This window comes from Zootermopsis nevadensis, unplaced genomic scaffold (genome assembly GCF_977971745.1).
Source record: "Zootermopsis nevadensis isolate Lab colony 2312 unplaced genomic scaffold, Znev_1.0 Znev_ptg000227l, whole genome shotgun sequence".
Taxonomy (NCBI): domain Eukaryota; kingdom Metazoa; phylum Arthropoda; class Insecta; order Blattodea; family Termopsidae; genus Zootermopsis; species Zootermopsis nevadensis.
The window spans coordinates 808,919-823,669 of NW_028259356.1; positions in this window are offsets into that span (position 1 = coordinate 808,919).

Here is a 14,751-nt window from a genome sequence, read left to right on the forward strand (position 1 = left end):
GAAAAAATTAATATGTCTCTATCCTTCAAACCCTTGGACATACATTGACAAGACCTTGACATGACGATGACATATATGTTCCCTCAAAGAGACATAAGTTTTGTCTCGGAGATTCCTACAGATCGGGAGATATTTGCCTTTTCAAAAATTGACTTTCGAGTAACCTCGAAAAATTTAAATGTTTCTATCCTCCAAACCCTTGGGCACACATTGACGTGACTCTGACATGAAGTTGACATACACGTTCCCTCAAAGTGACATAAGGTTTATCTCTCAGATTCCTACAGATCGGGAGATATTTGCCTTTTCAAAAATTGTCTTTCGAATAATCTCGATAAATTAAAATGTCTCTATCCTCCAAACCGTTGGACATACATTGACGTGACTCTGACATGAAATTGACATATACGTTCCCTCAAAGTGACATAGGATTTGTCTCTCAGAATCCTACAGATCGGGAGATATTTGCCTTTTCAAAAATTGACTTTCGAATAATCTCGTAAAATTACTATGTCTCTATCCTCTAAACCCTTGGACATACATTGACGTGACCCTGACATGACGATGACATATATGTTCCCTCAAAGTGACATAAGTTTTGTTTCTGAGATTCCTACAGATCGGAAGGTATTTGCCTTTTCAAAAATTGACTTTCGAATAATATCGAAAAATTAAAATGTCTCTATCCTTCAAACCCTTAGACATACATTGACGTGACTCTGACATGAAGTTGACATATACGTTCCCTCAAAGTGACATAAGTTTTGTCTCTCAGATTCCTACAGATCGGGAGATATTTGCCTTTTCAAAAATTGACTTTCGAATAATCTCGAAAAATTCAAATGTCTCTATCCTCCAAACCCTTGGACATACATTGACGTGACTCTGACAGGAATTTGACATATAAGTTCCCTCAAAGTGATATAAGTTTTGTAATTCAGATTCTTACAGATCGGGAGATATTTGCCTTTTAAAAATTGACTTTCGAATAATCTCGAAAAATTTAAATGTCTCTATTCTCCAAACCCTTGGACATACATTGACGTGACTCTGACAGGAAGTTGACATATACGTTCCCTCAAAGTGACATAAGCTTTGTCTTTCAGATTCCTACTGATCGGGAGATATTTGCCTTTTAAAAATTGACTTTCGAATAATCTCGAAAAATTCAAATGTCTCTATCCTCCAAACCCTTTTACATACATTGACGTGACTCTGACATGAAGTTTACATATGCGTTCCCTAAAAAGTGACATAAGGGTTGTCTCTCAGATTCCTACAGATCGAGAAATATTTGCCTTTTCAAAAATTGACTTTCGAATAATCTCGAAAATTTAAAATGTCTCTATCCTCCAAACCCTTGGACATACATTGACGTGACTCTGATTTGACTCTGACATATACATTTCCTCAAAGTGACATAAGCTTTGTCTTTCAGATTCCTACAGATCGAGAGATATTTGCCTTTTCAAAAATTGACTTTCGAATAATCTCGAAAAATTAAAATGTCTCTATCCTCCAAACCCTTGGACATACATTGACGTGACTCTGACAGGAAGTTGACATATACGTTCCCTCAAAGTGACATAAGCTTTGTCTTTCAGATTCCTACTGATCGGGAGATATTTGCCTTTTAAAAATTGACTTTCGAATAATCTCGAAAAATTCAAATGTCTCTATCCTCCAAACCCTTGGACATACATTGACGTGTCTCTGACAGGAAGTTGACATATACGTTCCCTCAAAGTGACATAAGCTTTGTCTTTCAGATTAATACTGATCGGAAGATATTTGCCTTTTAAAAATTGAATTTCGAATAATCTCGAAAAATTAAAATGTCTCTATCCTCCAAACCCTTGGACATACATTGACGTGACTCTGACAGGAAGTTGACATATACGTTCCCTCAAAGTGACATAAGCTTTGTCTTTCAGATTAATACTGATCGGGAGATATTTGCCTTTTAAAAATTGAATTTCGAATAATCTCGAAAAATTAAAATGTCTCTATCCTCCAAACCCTTGGACATTCATTGACGAGAATCTGACATGAAGTTGACATATACGTTCCCTCAAAGTGGCATAAGTTTTGTCTCATATTCCTACAGATCGGGAGATATTTGCCTTTTAAAAATTGACTTTCGAATAATCTCGAAAAATTCAAATGTCTCTATCCTCCAAACCCTTTTACATACATTGACCTGACTCTGACATGAAGTTTACATATGCGTTCCCTAAAAAGTGACATAAGGTTTGTCTCTCAGATTCCTACAGACCGGGAGATATTTGCCTTTTCAAAAATTGGCTTTGGAATAATCTCGAAAAAATTAATATGTCTCTATCATCCAAACCCTTGGACATACATTGACGTGACCTTGACATGACGATGACATATATGTTCCCTCAAAGAGACATAAGTTTTGTCTCGGAGATTCCTACAGATCGGGAGATATTTGCCTTTTCAAAAAATGTCTTTCGAGTAACCTCGAAAAATTTAAATGTTTCTATCCTCCAAACCCATGGGCACACATTGACGTGACTCTGACATGAAGTTGACATACACGTTCCCTCAAAGTGACATAAGGTTTATCTCTCAGATTCCTACAGATCGGGAGATATTTGCCTTTTCAAAAATTGTCTTTCGAATAATCTCGATAAATTAAAATGTCTCTATCCTCGAAACCGTTGGACATACATTGACGTGACTCTGACATGACTATGACATATACGTTCCCTCAAAGTGACATAAGTTTTGTATCAGATTGCTACAGATCGGGAAATATTTGCCTTTACAAAAATTGACTTTCGAATAATCTCGAAAAATTAAAATGTCTTTATCCTTTAAACCCTTGGACATACATTGACGTGACTCTGACATGAAGTTGACATATACGTTCCCTCAAAGTGACATAACTTTTTCTCTCAGATTCCTACAGATCGGGATATATTTGCCTTTTCAAAAATTGACTTTCGAATAATATCGAAAAATTAAAATGTCTCTATCCTCCAAACCCTTGGACATTCATTGACGTGACTCTGACATGAAGTTGACATATACGTTCCCTCAAAGTGACATAACTTTTTCTCTCAGATTCCTACAGATCGGGATATATTTGCCTTTTCAAGAATTGACTTTCGAATAATATCTAAAAATTAAAATGTCTCTATCCTCCAAACCCTTGGACATTCATTGACGTGACTCTGACATGAAGTTGACATATACGTTCCCTCAAAGTGACATAACTTTTTCTCTCAGATTCCTACAGATCGGGATATATTTGCCTTTTCAAGAATTGACTTTCGAATAATATCGAAACATTAAAATGTCTCTATCCTCCAAACCCTTGGACATACATTGACGTGACTCTGACATGACGATGACATATACGTTCCCTCAAAGTGACATTATTTATGTTTCTCAGATTCCTACAGATCGGGAGATATTTGCCTTTTCAGAATTTGACTTTCGAATAATCTCGAAAAATTAAAATGTCTCTATCCTCCAAACCCTTGGACATACATTGTATAGCCGCTCAGTAATAAGAGCTTCGCTCCTTGGTAATCACTTGACTCTTTTCAGGGGTGTTAACGGTATGTAACTCCCGACAACTAGAAGCTTCCTTTATCGCTGAATATAATACTTTATTTATACACAATTTAATTATTTAAGAATAATTGCAGATGTGCATATGATAATACTTGGCTTTAGCCACAAGACGATGATCTCAGAACTGTTGGGTTTGCGTGCGGCTGCCTCAAAAGTTTGTTGAAGTGTCCCCTCTCAACCTATTTAATGCGTAAGTTCCAGCAACATTATCTGCTGAGTCACAATGAATCATAAAGTCTAACTGACTTTCTACACATTTCCGCCATAAATGTTGAAGTATGACACTTGAGACTACAACCAATTCACACCAGTTTATTGCCCTGGTGTAGAAACACAAGACTCCTGGAAACCGAAGGTCCTCGGACGTCTTTGTCTTAAACAGTTAGGTATATGCCATGATCTAGAAGTCAACATGCCAGTATTACCCTCCAAACACAACAACAAGTTAGAATTTTGAAACGAAAAGTAAAAAGAAATTCAGCCTAATAAAATAATAAAAGAACTAAATGGTAGGTTCAAATTACCTCAGCAGAAGATGTAATTTGGACCGTTACAACCTCCCCAAGTATAATTTTGGTCACTTTCTATCAGAAATGTCCGAGATTATATCTTCTTGCCGCTAGAGCTTCATCTCAATTACACCATATTACATGAAAAAAACCAAAAAAATAAAACACATTACAAAATATAACTACTTGATACATACACAAAATGAAATGAACACTTAACAATTATAGTAGTCATACATATATAAATCCTTTAGGTTACTTGACCTTCACATAGTTGTCTTGATCATTACAACATAACAGTTATCCGTTCACTAAACAATTTCTTAAGCGTTAATTATGAGTTACTTCTAATAATAATATATTACTGGTAGGATTTGACAACAATATTCAATTGTTCTGCTCTTACAATGCACTTATATTGGTATAATTTTGAATATTAAACTCCATACTACAGCTGTTACAATAGTTAAATGATTATTGAGCCCAAATTTATTACAAACAGTGACTACTGATTTCCAAGAAATTTAGTCAACCGCGTGCATTCAAATCAGTCAGTGCTGATTTTCTGCAAATCTGGCTTCAATGAATGTTTATTGAATTGTCCTCTGACTTTCCCATTATTCCCTGAGATTTCATACACCGAAGGTGGAATGATTCTCGTTATCACGTACGGGCCTTCGTACGGACGAATGAACTTGCCCGTAACACCTTGTGCAGCGTTTGAAACAGGTTGACAACGCACAAGCACTTTATCTGACAGCTGAGGATTCCACTTTGCGATTCCCATTTTCCTCTTTTTCTTTCTTTCCAGTGCCTTTGCTTTCATTTTAACGTATGACCGGAGAACCTTAATTTCCAAACTTTCCGCTGGTGGCTTCTGATCTGGGGATTTAACAAAAATTTTCTCGAACATGTCCGGCTTCGGCTCGTCAAACATTAGTTCCACTGGTGTGTAACCTGTCGTCCCACTTACGGATGAATTTAACCAATTCTCGATAAGAGGAATTAATTCAGGCCATTTTCTCTGAGTGATATTACAATATATCCTGCAATATTTAGCTAATTCTCTCATTATTCTCTCTGTGGGGTTGCTCTGAGGATAGCTAATTGGAGAATATCTGACGGAAATGTTTATGTTGGAAAGGGCTTTCTTCCACGATGGTGAGGTAAAGTGGGTGCCATGGTCGGAAAGGATTGATTTAGGCTGGACTACTTGACGGAAATAATGAGTCAACTTATTCAAACAAGCTCTCGTAGTCGCTGATTTAATCGGATAAAGTTTCACGTGTTTCGAAAATACATCCAGACATACCAGAATGTACTTCACTCCTCCACGTCCTGTAGGCAGAGCGCCGTACAGGTCCAAAGACATTAGCTCACCAGGTTTAGATGGCATATGTGACCTAGATTCTACCTCGTAACTCCTGTTAGGATGTTTTACGCGCTGACAGATGTCGCAGTGTGCGACGTATTTGCGAACCTTTCGGCCTAAATCTCTCAGGTAAAAAGTATGAGCTATTTGTGCAATGCATCGATCAGTACCTTGATGACCCGATGAAGTATGTACAAAGTTGATCACACGATCTTCCAGGCTGCTAGGGAGAACGGGCCTCCAATACGGGTAGTTTATACCTTTTTGGTATAGGACTTCATTTCTTAGCATGTACTTGTCCAAATAGGTTGCCGCCCCCGAAGCTAGTCTCTCTCTGGCCTTAACTACGTACGGGTCCCTGGCTTGGTGATGCGCTAGATTCTTTAATTCCCCCTTTAACTTGGTATCGATATTCAAGTTTATGGCTGCTACTAACATGCCTCGTGGCTTTCCCATTCCCTTGATCTCTTCTTCAGTTAAGCCCACAGGATTTCTACTCATAACATCTGCAAGGACGTTGTCTGACCCCTTTACATGTACGATGTCAATGTCATATTCTTGAATTTCTAAAACCCAACGTGTAATTCGGTTGGAGGTCAAAGCACATTTCTTCAGGAACGATAAAGCCTTATTATCTGAACACAAAGTAACCATTTGCCCAAAAACATAAAGTCTGAATTTTCTGAGTGCATATACCACGGCTAACAATTCCTGCTCACACGTAGTGAACCTCATCTCAGTGGATGACAACACCCTTGAAGCTGTAGAAACAATGTTGGTAACCCCCGCTTCGTCTGTCTGCATCAGAACTGCGCTAATGCTAAACTTGCACGCGTCAGTGTATACGGCGTAGGGTAGGTCATTATTGGGATGTACTAAATGTATTGTATGTGCAAACCTCGCACGTAGTTCCTCAAAAGCACATTGCATCTCTGTTGTCCACTTCCATTTACTTCCCTTTTTCAACAATGGAAGGAGAGCGCCTACGTAGCCTGCATAATTGATAATAAACCTATTATGAAAGTTACAAGTCCCTAAGAACTGCCTCAAGTGCTTTTGGTTACGGGGTGCAGGATACTTCAAAATGGCGGCTACTCGCTCAGGGTCTGCAGACACACCGGTCTGACTTATTATGTGCCCCAAAAATATAACTTCAGTCTGACAGAACCGACATTTTGCAGCGTTTATGGTGAATCCTGCCTCAGTCAACCTGCCGATCACTATGTTTAAATGCTTTAGGTGGTCTTCAAAGCTGCGCGAAAATACCAATAAATCATCCACATAAAACACAACAAACTCCTCACTATCTGAACCCAGCACAAGTTTCAACGCCCTAACAAATGCTGATAATGAGTTTTTGAATCCATAAGGGACACGTTTGAATTGGTACACAGTTGAATCAAACAGGAAAGCTGTAAAGCGGCGTGAACTTTCTTTAAGGCTAATTTGCAGAAAAGCACTGGTGAGATCTAGTGATGTCATGTACCTTACTCCATTAAAACGCTGTAATAACTCGCCTATAGGGTAAACTCTTTCACGATCTGGAACCATAACAGAATTTATTTTCCTAGCATCTATGCAAAGGCGTGGTTTTCTCCCTTCTTTATACACAATAGTGATAGGATTTATGAACGGAGATTTGCATGTCTCTAAAATATCGTCATCCAACATCTGAGCTATTTGTTCTCTTATAATTGGCCTGACAGCGAAAGGGACCACTCTTGAACTACCCGTGACTGGCTTAAGATCACTTAGTACGAACTCGTACTGAAAGCGGCGACACATACCTGGTTTCGAAGTCAAATACTCCTGGTACTTCAACAACAATTTAATTAAACTCTCTTTCTGAAGACTGTTGAGGTGTGCATTTGCATTAATCAGAGCGGTTACGTCCACAGCTTGCAAAGAACGTGGATCAGGGGAACCTATCCTAGTATTCTGCACCAAAACTGGATACATCAGACCTTCCTCTCCAACTCGTCTCACACTACTATCACAATAAAAACGACGGCTATTTGCTACGTCGAAAAATTCGCCTTCCCAACGGCTACCATAATTCTCTTCATCTTTATCAAACTTGTAGACATTATCACCTTCTGTGGCATCTATAAACAAGGACCTTCGCCCTAGAACTTCACTTCCTCCTCCTTCTCGAACTAGGTTGGAATCCTGAACTATCAAATGATTGCTATAAGCAGAACTTCCCTTCAACTCCTGTCCATCGTTGCTCACATCACGTAACCGGTCACCTCGATTAAACAATTGCACTTTCTAAATTCCATCTAGCTCATAACGGAAGCATTTCCTTTTGAAATCCAAAACAATCCCATACTCATTTGCATAATCGCAACCTAAAATCACTGAGCTAGTCAGTTGTGGGGACACTAAAAACACACTCTCAAAACTATCGCCCCCAATACTAAATTCCACATAGATCTGATCTTTAATACGCCGAGTCTTATTGCCAAAAGCTGTCACTAACACTGTGTTGGCAACGGGTAAACTTAAAGTGGACACTCCTGCAGATACTAAGTCTTTATAAATACTTTCGGTCAAAAGGTTAACTTCGCTGCCTGAATCTATTATAGCATTGGTAGTGATATCACCGAATGAAATTGACACCTGCGGACAATTTAATACATGGCTGTCATTAATATAATATATCACCAATTCATTCAAAGGATCCATATAATTACTACTACCGGAAATCATCACATCTCTAAATTTATCTCCCACCTCACAAACTACACTGTGCTTTGGGTCCGGATCTGAAGTTTTTATTGCCTTTGATGCGAACGGGGTTCGATCTGTAACGCCGCTCGATATTAGTTTAACGCCGGACGCTCGGATGGTCCTTGCGGTTCCTTCCTATCGGTTTGCCTTGTCGGACTGTGGTAAGGTGGGGCACCAGGGTTTAAGGAAGAACCTTCGTGTTTATTACGATTGTCATCTTCCCTGTCTCTAGAAAAATAAGCACCTCTACCGTTGTTGTTCCCATTTCTATTGCTGTGGCTGTAACCAGAATAATTCTGCCTCCTGTCATTATACGTCTGTCTCACGTACTGATGATTCTGGTTCTGCCTCTAATCGGGATTATAGTTCTGGTGATAATTAGACCTTATATTTGTTTTACTACCTGCTTCGTTAAACTCTAGCATTTCAAGGCGCTTCAAAACGTCTATGGCTTCCTGCACTGTAGTCAAGGGAACCCCCACCAGACACCTCTGTATGTTCACCGGGTAGTGTAACTTAATTGCGTCAATAAAATAGGCATCACTCATCCCTAGATATGAAGCCAAAACAGCATATTTAATCAGGTGCCCTGACATTGAGAGATTTGATTGCTTTTCATATTTGTCTTGATATATCGAACATTTCACTCGACTCTGTGTCGTCTTGGACCAAAACGTTTTAGTGAATGCGACTTTAAACTGCTCATAGTCATTTAATGTATGAGCCACAGCTGACATCCACTGTTTAGCAACAGGGTCTGATATTGACTTCAATGCTATAGCCAATTTTAATGATTCTGGTACCCCCTTCAACTTCATAAATTCATCAAGCTGGTTTAAATGGTAGATGGCGTTGATCTTATCCCTGTCTTCAAACATGGGTAGGGATAGATCAGCAGCACTTAAATAGTTATGTGCATTGTAATGGCGAACATTCATGGTATCATGACTCACAGGTACATTCATACACACATTACAATTCACATCACTCGCATTCCCTGAAATATCAATTGACCCAGACACCTGACTACCCAAGTTTTCAGCAGCCTCGCCGTGGAAACTGCTTTGACTGGCTGCATTGCCATCAGCTGATCGTGAGAAATTTCCATTGCAAACAACGGAAGTCGATTCTGACAACTTACCTTTTAAATGTTTAATATCAAGGTTCAACTTCTCAAACCTACTGTCGTTAACGCAGTTAACCCTTTCAAATTCCTTGTTTATCTCTACAAAACGTTCCCCCTGCCGATGACTTTGTTTCTTTTGTTCTTTTACCATAACATTTCTGAGGTCCTGAACTTCATCAGTCAATTTCGTTAGCTTTTGTCCTAGATGTTCCTCATTTTGGATAACCCTACTGGTTATTTCTCCTGTTACCGAATTCACCTCAACGATGTGATGGTCTAAATATTATGTAAATCATTTGACAATTCCTGCATATTCCGTTTAGCAGCTCTTAACTCCCCTTCATTATCCTCTCTAACTTGTTTGATCTGGCAAGAAAATCTTACAGATTCTGAATGTAATTTATCTTAAATTTCTTTGTTTAATTTCGAATTTTCTCTCTCAACTCTTTTAATCAACCTTTCGTTTTCCAGTCTGACATCTTCTCGTATGTTATTTACATTTCTTTGTAAACTCTCAATCTTATTTTATACACTTGAAATTTCCTTTCTTATATCAGAAATTTCCCCCTTTACGCTAGAAATTACTTCTAATTTGTCTGCCTTCATAACACTCATTAATTTAGCAAACATATCTTGGAAATAACTATGCGAGTCACTCTGTGGAACGCTAGTACAGGCCTGCTGCCCATCGTTCATTCTTAATGCAACTTCTTCCTGTTCCACTAATTCTAAAGCCGATCCTAAACCCGTTTCTAGTCTTTCATTTTCCTTCAATGACCCTTCAACCCGACACAATTCTAATTCACTGTCTCCGAAATGGTTGCTCTCTTCTTCTGAAACAGTCACAATTCTGTTACGTAAGCTGCGGGTTGCCATTCTTCCCTCACTTCACCAACTAACCTTTTACGTATGACGCTGATGATCTGATGATCTTCTTAAATGCGGACTCCTGGAGCGCTCGTAGCTTGCAGCTCTGTCCTTCTTGAACATTGTTGGTGTTACAGTACGACTCCTGGTGTGGTCGTTGTTTGTAACTGTAGTCTGCTTTGTGATGGTGTTGTTGAATATATTCAGCTGGCTGCCCTCTGGATCTGTTGCCGTCGTTACCACTTCGTGCCCCTCGTTGGGATCGCCACTTTTGCTATAGCCGCTCAGTAATAAGAGCTTCGCTCCTTGGTAATCACTTGACTCTCTTCAGGGGTGTTAACGGTATGTAACTCCCGACAACGAGAAGCTTCCTTTATCGCTGAATATAATACTTTATCTATACACAATTTAATTATTTAAGAATAAATACAGATGTGCAGATGATAATACTTGGCTTTAGCCACAAGACGATGATCTCAGAACTGTTGGGTTTGCGTGTGGCTACCTCGAAAGTTTGTTGAAGAGTCCTTTCTCAACCTATTTGATGCATAAGGTCCAACAACATTATCTGCTGAGTCACAATGAATCATCAAGTCTAACTAACTTTCTACACATTTCCGCCATAATAATATGACACTTGGGACTACAACCAATTCACGACAGTTTATTGCCCTGGTGTAGAAACACAAGACTCCTGGGAACCGAAGGTCCTCGGACGTCTTTGTCGTAAACAGTTAGGTATATGCCATGAACTAGAAGTAAACATCCCAGTATTACCCTCCAAACACAACAACAAGTTAGATTTTTGAAACGAAAAGTAAAAAGAAATTCAGCCTAATAAAATAATAAAAGAACTAAATGGTAGGATCAAATTACCTCAGAAGAAGATGTAATTTGGACCGTTACATTACGTTGATACTGACCTCCCGAAATCAAATAATTCCAACCGTAGTTTAATGGAGAGTATTCAACCGGGACCAGCCGACTGTTCCAAGACAAAATCTGTGCTGACTGACTTCTGATTGGTCCTCGATGCCATTCGAAAGTATTGATTTCTTTCCATTGAGGTCATCACAGATGGCACGTCATATCTTTGCTTCCGTAATTCTCCGATAGACTGCGTCTTTGTGTTTGTACGTCGTGTCCTCGAGTAAATGTGAGGCAATATTTTCGATATATTTTTTTGACATTTGACATAGGACACCAATATGTTACCACAAGTTTGACGTGCGCCACGAATTCCGCGCCCACCAAGCATTGCAATTAATGTACAAGAGATTTATATTCAATTTTTTTGTGAGACGATTTATATTAATTAATGACGTACTATCATTCAAGTATGTTTATTCCAATTCTTTCGTTACATGATACTTATTTATAGTGAGTTAGATTGGCTCATAGTTACGCATGAATCTGCTACGTATTTGCGTCAAAATCTACACTGCATCAGTTTTCCAAGAAATAATTCTTGTGGAAACATTATGTAATTTTAGACGTGTTATGATGTATTACACGCATATAAGCACTATTTGTGTTATATGGGGATTGTGTGAGCGCGTAATATCATTATTGATATGTGGTCGTGGCCCACTTTGCGCATTTCCCACCTCACGACTTTGATGGCTTCGTGCGAATTTCTAAAAAGCAATAAGTCATAATAGAGTATGAATATCATTAACTTACCTGTGGCATGACGTCCATACAAATTTTCAATAATTTCTGAGCATCCATTGGTTTTTTCCAAAATTCGAGCGCAGCAAACTATTTTGCACTGATCCGGATTACACCGTTTTGGTTGGTTTGGGTTAGGTTAGGTTAGGTTAGGTTAGGTTATGTTATGTTAGTGAGGCACCAGCGCAGACGTTGTTGCGCAGTGCAGTCGTATGACGTGCGCAAGTGAAGGCACCTTGAGCTCGATATGGTTAATTGTAAATTATTAAACACTAAAAACTTCGATTCCGTCACTTTAAGAAGTACTATATATTCTGGGCTTCACTTTCATAACTAATTAAATTTTTTTACAAGGATATTTTATTGGACACATACTCTCAGTAATTGAAAGTACACCAATGACTTATCACTTAAATATGATCCTATTGAACATTTCATTTTGGAAGTATATATGTTGTCACACGAAGAATAATTTATTAAATATTTATTTAATTTTATATTACACTACATGTAATTACTACAGTATCGTTATAAAGAATAAATGTTCTCAAATTACATAGGTCCAGCTTCTGCACATACACGATATCTGTATATGATTTACGTGTTATTAACTCGTACAAACGTCTTTACTGAGCACACAAAGCATGCAAATGTCCTTTCACTGAAGTCGTACATCTCAATATGGCGAACCGCACATATTCTTGCATGTTATGTTGGATTGGTGTTCACTTGTTTCTATTTTCACACGTCACGGAGAAGACATCCTTACACTGAGATTCACTGCATGTTTCACCCGTTAATACGTGATTGAACGGTGGTAATTAATGTTGTTAATGGTCCCGAAGAACTCTATTTGTAGAGCACAAAGTTACGTTGATACTGACCGACCGAAATAAATAATTCCAACCGTAGTTTAATGGCGACTATTCCAATGGGACCAGCCGACTGTTCCAAGACAAAATCGGTACTGACTGACTTCTGATTGGTCCTCGATGCCATTCGAAAGTATTGATTTCTTTCCATTGAAGACATCACAGATGGCACGTCATATCTTTGGTTCCGTATTTCTCCGATAGACTGCGTCTTTGTGTTTGTACGTCGTGTCCTCGAGTAAATGTGAGGCAATATTATCGATATAATTTTTTGACATTTGACATAGGACACCAATATGTTACCACAAGTTTGACGTTCGCCACGAATTCCGTGCCCACCAAGCATTGCAATTAATGTACCAGAGATATATATTCAATTTTTTTGTGAGGCGTTTTATATTAATTAATGACGTACTATCATTCACGTATGTTTATTCCAATTCTTTCGTTACATGATACTTATTTATAGTTAATTAGATTGGGTCATCGTTACGCATGAATCTGCTACGTATTTGCGTCAACATCTACACTGCATCAGTTTTGCAAGAAATAATTCTTGTGAAAACATTATGTAATTTTAGACGTGTTATGATGTATTACACGCATATAAGCACTATTTGTGTTACATGGGGATTGTGTGAGCGCGTATTATCATTATTGATAAGTGGTCGTGGCCGACTTTGCGCATCCCCCACCTCACGACTTTGATGGCTTCGTGCGAATTTCTAAAAAGCAATAAGACATAATAGAGTATGAATATCATTAACGTACCTGTGGCATGACGTCCATACAAAATTTCAATAATTTCTTAGCATCGATACGTTTCTTCCAAAATTCGTGCGCAGGAAACTATTTTGCACTGATCCGGACTACACCGTTTTTGTTGGTTTGGGTTAGGTTTGGTTAGGTTAGTGAGGCACCTGCGCAGACGTTGTTGCGCTGTGCAGTCGTATGACGTGCGCATGTGTGGGCATCTTGAGCTCGATATGCTTAATTGTAAATTATTAAACACTCAAAAATTCGATTCCTTCACCTTAAGAAGTATATTATATTCTGGGCTTCACTTTCATAACAAATTTAATTTTTTTACAAGGATATTTTACTGGACACATACTTTCAGTAATTGCAAGTACACCAATCACTTATCACTTAAATATAATGCTACTGAAACTTTCATTGTGGAAATATATATGTTGTCACACGAAGAATAATTTATTAAATATTTATTTAATTTTATATTACACTACATGTAATTACTACAGTATCGTTATAAAGAATAAATGTTCTCAAATTACATAGGTCCAGCTTCTGCACATACTCGATATCTTTATATGATTTACGTGTTACTAACTCGTACAGACGTCTTTACTGATCACACGTGGCATGCAAATGTCCTTTCACTCAAGTCGTATATCTCAATGTGGCGAACCGCACATATTCTTGCATGTTATGTTGAATTGGTGTTCACTTGTTTCTATTCTCACACGTCACGGAGAAGACATCCTTACACTGAGATTCACTGCATGTAGCACCCGTTAATACGTGATTGAACGGTGGTAATTAATCTTGATAATGGTCCCGAAGAACTCTATTTCTAGAGCACAAAGTTACGTTGATACTGACCTCCCGAAATTAAATAATTCCAACCGTAGTTTAATGGAGAGTATTCAACCGGGACCAGCCGACTGTTCCAAGACAAAATCGGTACTGACTGACTTCTGATTGGTCCTCGATGCCATTCGAAAGTATTGATTTCTTTCCATTGAGGTCATCACAGATGGCACGTTATATCTTTGGTTCCGACTTCTCCGATAGACTGCGTCTTTGTGTTTATACGTCGTGTCCTCGAGTAAATGTGAGGCAATATATTCGATATATTTTTTTGACATTAAACATAGGACACCAATATTTTACCACAAGTTTGACGTGCTACACGAATTCCGCGCCCAATAAGCATTGCAATTAATGTACTAGAGATTTATATTCAATTTTTTG